This window comes from Microplitis mediator, chromosome 11 (genome assembly GCF_029852145.1).
Source record: "Microplitis mediator isolate UGA2020A chromosome 11, iyMicMedi2.1, whole genome shotgun sequence".
In the NCBI taxonomy this organism is placed as follows: domain Eukaryota; kingdom Metazoa; phylum Arthropoda; class Insecta; order Hymenoptera; family Braconidae; genus Microplitis; species Microplitis mediator.
Window position 1 is genome coordinate 12,982,031 of NC_079979.1, and position 7,427 is coordinate 12,989,457.

General features: G+C 28.9%; 1 long non-coding RNA gene across 1 annotated transcript; it reads right to left on the reverse strand.

Moving 5' to 3' along the window:
- Nucleotides 1-1,099: 1,099 nt before the first annotated feature.
- LOC130677125 (uncharacterized) lies at nt 1,100-3,328 on the reverse strand. The gene is made up of 3 exons (XR_008991541.1): nt 3,066-3,328; nt 1,871-1,989; nt 1,100-1,732 (listed from the first exon to the last, which is right to left on the reverse strand). It is a non-coding gene; the product is annotated as an uncharacterized LOC130677125 (long non-coding RNA).
- Between the last annotated feature and the right edge of the window lie 4,099 nt (nt 3,329-7,427).

The following is a 7,427-nucleotide window of genomic DNA, read 5'->3' on the forward strand; positions in this document are numbered from 1 at the left end:
AGCTGACTGCACATTATAATATAGCTGTACTCGCTGTAGTTTGTAAGCAAAGAAATTGCTGAGAAATGATAAACACTAGGACTCCTCCTTAAGGCTTTAAATCGACTGCGCGTGACGAAATTATTAAATTTTTATTTTATAGAGAAAACGGGAACAAAATGAGATAACATGTTTTTGGTACAATGTAAGAAACTAGGAGTAAGTTCGGAGTGAATACGAATTTTATTTTCATCTGAATTGACTGGCACTTAAAGTTCTGGAGTTTTTAGAAAAAACTACCCCGCAGACCGAGTGAAATAAAAATTTTTTTTTCCAGCTGAGTGATTTCGTAGTGACGGAGATTTTATTTCAATTCGTGTCCACTCCGATCTGGAGTTTTAATATTAAAATAAACTTCCCTTTGGATTAAATTTCACAGCAACAAAAATCATTCGCTATTCCGAATTCACTTTGATTTAACCCGCGTTTTTTTCGAAAATTTTTTTAAGTGTAGATGTTCGCGTACAAGGTTTGTAGGAAACGTTAGGGCAAGTTGACCAAGCCTAGACAGTGCGGCTACTTAATAATTTTTTTCTTTCAAGTGTTTTTTTATTCGTATTGTTTTATTGGAGACTGAAAAAAGTTGTGTTTGAAATAAAACTTCTTATTATAAAAAAAAAAAATTTCACAAATTTCAACCATCCATTTTTGCACACCAATTTTTCCGTCTCAAATAGTGTCTTATTTTGGCTCAGTCTCCTATGTGATGTTTAATTTTTCTTACTGTTTAATTTTTTCGTTTTTCTGTCTTCTTTATGGAATTAACTTTCTAGCTAAAACTATTGAAGGTATAATAAAAATGGCAGAAATTAATTTGTTTTTAAATTCAATTTTCTACAAAAGAAAAAATCACTACAACTTTTTATGCACATTTAATACTTTAATTTAAATTTTCACATTCACCTTGAATATTAAAATTTTTGTTCTATTAAACTATCGAAACTACGTAAAAATAACAATAAATTATTTTAACGGAAATTAAATTAAACAAAAAAAAGTTCACAAATTTTTGTCTGTTTCATAGCATAATCGCACATAAATTAATAACTTTTAGAAAACACTATCTAATATTATTCTTTTAATATAAATGAATAAGCGTTGTATATATTTACGATATTAAAAATAATTGCAACAAGTGAAATTAAAATTGATATACATAGATATTTATATTTATTAATAAACACTTGTACTAAAGGTGTCGTATTATTACCGGATTGAATTTAATCGTTATTATTTAGGCCCTCAATCATGCGGCACTCTCTTATGGCCCTGTAATTTAGCTTCATTTAGTATAATTAGTTTTTTGTTCGGCACGTAGTTGCCAGTACGGTTCACCTCTTTCTCGCTTTTTATTGCTATGCCGGCAACTTATTTTTACGATCATTCTCTTCTGCTTTCGTTACGTAAACTTTTTTATTTTTATTTTATTCCACTTATAGATCCACTTCTACTTACTCATACTACTTCTTATATAAATTTATAAATAATATATTATTTATTTAATTATTTTACAAATACATTACTTTTTATTTTAAAATACATATTTATAGTCAAGTTTAATTACATTATATTTTTCCAAACGATTAGTTCAAAAGTATGCACTTTGATAGATTCTTTCACAAGTTCCCATTAGGGCATTTGTCGGATTGCAGACGAGTTTGCCGCAGCAGGATCCTCTCACCCACCAACAACACTTAAAATTTTTAAATGCAATAATTAAAAAAAAATATTCCCAAAAATATTTTAATTATTGCCAAATTTTATTTAATATTTTTAACAATAATTAAATTAATAAATACGGCCTTGATTAATTTAATTAAATTATACGTACTATAGAGGTTTCAGTTATACAAGAATCCCCTTGGACATTTTCCAGCATTGCAATTACAAGTAATCCAACAATCGTAATAATTAATATGAGTTTTGTCATTTTTAATTTTTTTTTTTATTCTGCAATAAAATGAAATTTAGAAAAACATGGGGAGGGGGAGTCTTAGAGCCAATGCCCGGGTCAAAAATAAAACTTGATTCAGACTTGCTTCATCTTATTTTCTTTTGAAGTTATCGATTTGCCGTCGATTTTTCGATAAGATCTCGACTTTTTCGACTTAATTTAAATTTTTTTCAACTTTTTTCATTTTAGTTTCAACTTATTTAAACTTATATGTATTTATTGATCTTAGTTTGAACTTCTTCGTCTTTACTTCGAGCACGATAGTCATATTCACCTTACTTTTGACTTGTTGAACCAAATTGAACCAAGTCGAATAAGTCTAAACCAAGTCAATTTCGATTTGATCTTGACTTTTTCGTCTTAAAATTTAAGTCGAATAAGTCTAAACCAAGTCAATTTCGATTTGATCTTGACTTTTTCGTCTTAAAATTTAAGTCGAATAAGTCTAAACCAAGTCAATTACGACTTGATTTCAACTTTTTCGTCTTAAATCGTGACTACACACAAAAAAAAAAATTCTCGACTGAAGGTAAATATTCTTGATTCAAGAAAATTTTTTTGGAGACCTAAATTTTCTCAGATAAAGTAGAAATCTTCTCCAACCAAGACGAATTCTCTTGGCTCAAGAAAATCTTGACTTGGTTCCCGAAAACGTTTGTCTTCAAAAATATTTTCTTGACTCAAGATATCTGTTTTTTCTGTGTATAAGTAAGCCAGTAAAGTCTAAACCAAGGCGAAAACTCAATGTATTTTGCATCTCCGTAAAAAAAATGCGAGTTTGTATTGTGAAAAACGGCTCCAAATTTCGACTTAGTAAATCAAGTTTTATTTTCGACCCGGGTGGGGTCAATTAAAATTTTAAATCTACAGTTTCAGTCAAATAATTTTTACAATTTCTTTTTATATTTTCAGACAATTTTATTATTAATTTACAGAAATTATTAAAATTTCACTAAAAAAAAAAAAAATAAATTGAAATAAAAAAAAAAGAGTACAGGATTGATAATTTAATAGGCCTACAAAAAATTGATAAAATATGTGTCTAAATAATTAAAAAATAGAAAGTACTTACTCGAATAAAAAACGCTTATGCGAAGATTCTTTTGTTCGTTTTTTTGTTAACTGTTCTAATGATCTCGGTCCCGATCATTAAATACCCGTAAGTTCTCCTTCTTCGACGGCGATCATAAAGTACCCACCAGAAATGTAACTTTGTTCCATCAAATATTTAATTGATAAGATTCGCGTTAAATTATTTAAAGTTTAAAAATAAAAAGAGCATACGTGATTTTTCTCACGTACATATTTTTTATCACCTGAGGGCTAATATAATTATTATCTTTTAATTACCCAAATAATTCTATAATACTTTTCGCTGTTTTTTAAGATGAAAGTTAAGTTGCCCATCGGATTTCAATAAAATTTTTAATTTATAAATAAATAAGTGTTAAAAATAGCAAGTAGATTTTTTTTTATTTAGACAAAAAACAAAAATACTGACAGTTGAAGCATTTGTCATGCAGTTCAATATATTCTTGATTATTTTATTGGTAAGAATAATTTTTGTTACATATTTGAAAAAAAAAAATCCTGCTTCAATAATTACTAGAAATATAAAATTACCATAAAAAAAATTATTAATCAAAAAACAAAATTTCCATATCTTATCAAAAAAAAAAAGTATAATATTTATTTGATATTTCTTTTTTTAACTAAATTACTTTTAAAGATTGATAAGAATTACTAATCATTAATAATTCTTGCAGTAATAATTATTATTACTTTTGGTAACAAAAAAAAAAAATAAAAATAGATCTACAGGTTTCTTATATTAATAATTGTCTAAGTACACTGAGAAAAAAAAATACCTTTATTGAGAACATTTACTTGATACAAGAACATATATTCTTGATAATTTTTAAGAATGTATAATTTTGTCTCAAGAATTCGTATAATTGAAGGAAATAATTTTTATTTAATTCAAGTAAAGCTATTCTTTTGTTTACTCATAATATAATATCAAATTCATATAATAACAAAAATAATTTTGATGCTCTTTTCTCAAGAAATCGATAATTAATAATAATAAAATAAATATTTTGAACGGATTTCTTGAACCAAGAAATTCTTGTTTGGAAAATAGTATTTTTTTTTCTCAGTGTAAAATTTTTAAAAGTAAAATTTCTAAAGTTCAACTTTACAATTTCCATGTCGAGTACTTAGAGCGAAATTGAATTTCGACTCAAGATTGTACTTGTGGAAAAAAAATAGAGTTTAATTTTTTTGAACAAAATAATAAATAAGCTTTTGAAAAATAGTCCCAAGATACTTAAAGTAAAGGAAGTATTTTTGAGAGTAAAAAATTAGTACGTTTTAACAGTGTATATATGTATTGATAAATTAAAACCTGTTTACAAGCCAACTCATTATTTACGAGAGAGCTGTACGGTGTTTTTACAGTTTCACGCTATTTTTTTCTCTTTGTTTCATTTGTGTGTGTGTGTGTGTGTGTGTGTGTGTGTGTGTGTGTGTGTGTGTGTGTGTGTGTGTGTGTGTGTGTATGTGTCGATTTAGTCCTTCGGCTGAAGAGGAGAGCCCGTAAATATTTTGTTGGCCAAGGATGTTTTCAACGGTTTTTTACATATTTTTGTACATATTTTGTTCAAAAGTGGTGCAAACCATTGTTAAGAACAATTCTGATTTGATGGAGAAGTTTATTTGGAAAAAAATGTTCAAAATGAAAAAATACTTAAGTCAGATGACATAGTGTTTGTCCATATCTCCAATATTTCACAAAATATGACGAAAAAATGAGCCAGGCGCTCGGACCTCTTCCTCTCGCACGACCAGTTGCCTAGTGCGTGCGCTCTCTATCCGCCAAAACGCATCCGACATTCGATAAGCCGGAATTTTTTTCCGAAACGAGTTTCTATCAAATCATCCAGAGACCTTTCTTTGTCTTTAATAACTAATGTTATAAACAAATAGATTTTCTCAATGTCCGGATTCCATTGAATAAATTGAAAAAATTTTGATACCACCAATCGATAGCATTTTTTCTTAAACGAATTTCTATCGTATCGTCCAAAGACCACCTGAAGATTGTTGGTCATTTTGTCGATTTTTTTTATTGATACCGGACTTTCAAAAGATCTATTGTTTATGACATTAGTTAACAAAAAAAAAAAAAAAGGTCTTGGACGATACGATGGGCCAACCGTTGCCCAGATGTTCTTCATTCTTTTGTCGGCATTATTTCTCAAACGGTTTGTTCGATAGAGACATTCATAGCAGCAATTAAAAGCTTTCATCGAATTCTAGAGCTGATTAGATTTTGGAATCGGTCGGTTTAACAGTTTTCGGAACATCCAAAAAAGATCATTCATTAAAAAGATATGAGAGGTTTACATCCACACACATGACTTCCCGAATTTTACGAAAATCTTCGATTTTCGTAGCGGAAAGTTGAAAAGTTTCTTAAAGCAAGGAAATTTTTTGAAAACAAGAATCGATTTTCTCTTCATTCAAGAATAAAATTAGAAAGAAAATATTTTACTTGAAGCAAGTAAATCTTTTTTTTCTGTCAATATAAGACCATATGTACATTTACATAATTATATATCTTATATAACTAATTATATAACTATATATACTAGGGTGCTCCAAAAGAAAAAAATCGATATTTTTTTTGTCTCTCGACTGTTGTAAAAAAAGTTTCTATACATCGAAAGTAAATCCTGTCAAAAAGACAATATCTTGTTTCAATTTTAAAAGCTTTTATTTTATTTTTAATTTTTTTTATTAATTAAATTTACCCTAGGTGGCGCGCTCGCTATTTGAATTTTTTCATTCTTATACACGGAAAGATTGGAACTCGACTGGTTACTGTTCTGCACCCGACTCAGTACGGTGCTGGAAGAAAATGCTCGATTGTGGTGCAGCGCCACACTGATTACTGTGCGGAACCTGACTGCGCACACGACTCAGTCAGGTTCCGCACAGTAATCAGTGTGGCGCTGCACCACAATCGAGCATTTTCTTCCAGCACCGTACTGAGTCGGGTGCAGAACAGTAACCAGTCGAGTTCCAATCTTTCCGCGTAGTATGGGAATTTTATTTTTTCTTATAACAAATTCTATAACTTTATTTGACGTTGGGAAAAAATTTGGGTCATGAACATTTTTGTACAAAATTTTATGCTCTACGAAATTGCTCAGAAGCTCCAAAGCTTTAAAAAAAAACAGTTTAAAAGTTACAGGTATTTAAAGTTGATAACTTTTTAAAATTCAACGTTCAAACTGTTCGTACACTAAATCCGCTACACTTACGAACGATATCAAATAAAAGTTTAGGAACAAATTTCATTTATTACAAAAAGGTTTATGTAATAAACGTATTTTTTGACTATACACATTGTACATTTTTTTTTTAATTTATTAAAAGGAAACAGAGGTGTGACAATAGATTACAGAGTTCATTTAATTTTAATTTATAGGATGCTACTGATTAGCTATTTTTTCTATCTAGAGGGTTGAACAATTTCTTTTAAATCTTCATTTGACAAGTAGAGATACAATTCTCTGATAAAAGTATCCGGAAGTTGTAATTCATAAAAAATGTTATGAATAACTTCCTCAGAATTTTTTATGTAGTTAACTCTTATCTGAACTTTCCACAATTTAAAAAAGATCTTATTTTCATATATTGGGTACTCTGGAAATTGAGGTTCACGTATCAATATTTTGTTCAAATCAACAATCTTCAAATAACGTGCCAAGTATCGCACATTTTTATGTAAAATCTCTATAAATGTGATATTACTGCCTTCTATCACATTATTTTTCATTTTTTCAATTTCTAAAAGACATTCAGCTGAACTATCATTAAATATTTTCGTTTTACTAACAGCTTCAATATACCGTTTATTAACATAAAAACCCGCTGCTATCAATTCTTCAATGTGCCTTTTAATTTGCTCCAGAGCAGTAATGTCAACACGTTCATCAAGCTCAGACGAAATATCGCCTACATTGATTAGGAGAAACATGAAAGCGTAGTAATAATAATTTATTATTTGGTAGTGAAAGAAATAGGAAAAATTAATACCATTAATATTCTTAAGACCAAGCTTCGAAGAAAATGAATTTAGCCAATTCTCTAACGCTGTATAGTTATGAATACCAGCAGCTGCATTAAAAATTGTGTTTGTGGCATCATCTCCTTCATATTTAGAAAAAAGATCAAACACATATTTCATTGATGCATGCATGTGATCGTGGTTTTTAGCTTTAACATCATTACTAATAGGAGTGATTCCGTTAACAGATTTAGCATTAATGTCAGTATTGTTACTCGATAATAACGTCATGACTTCTTTTGTTCCTTCATCGGCGGCAAATTGCAATGCAGTTTCTCCCTTAAATCGATCAGATTT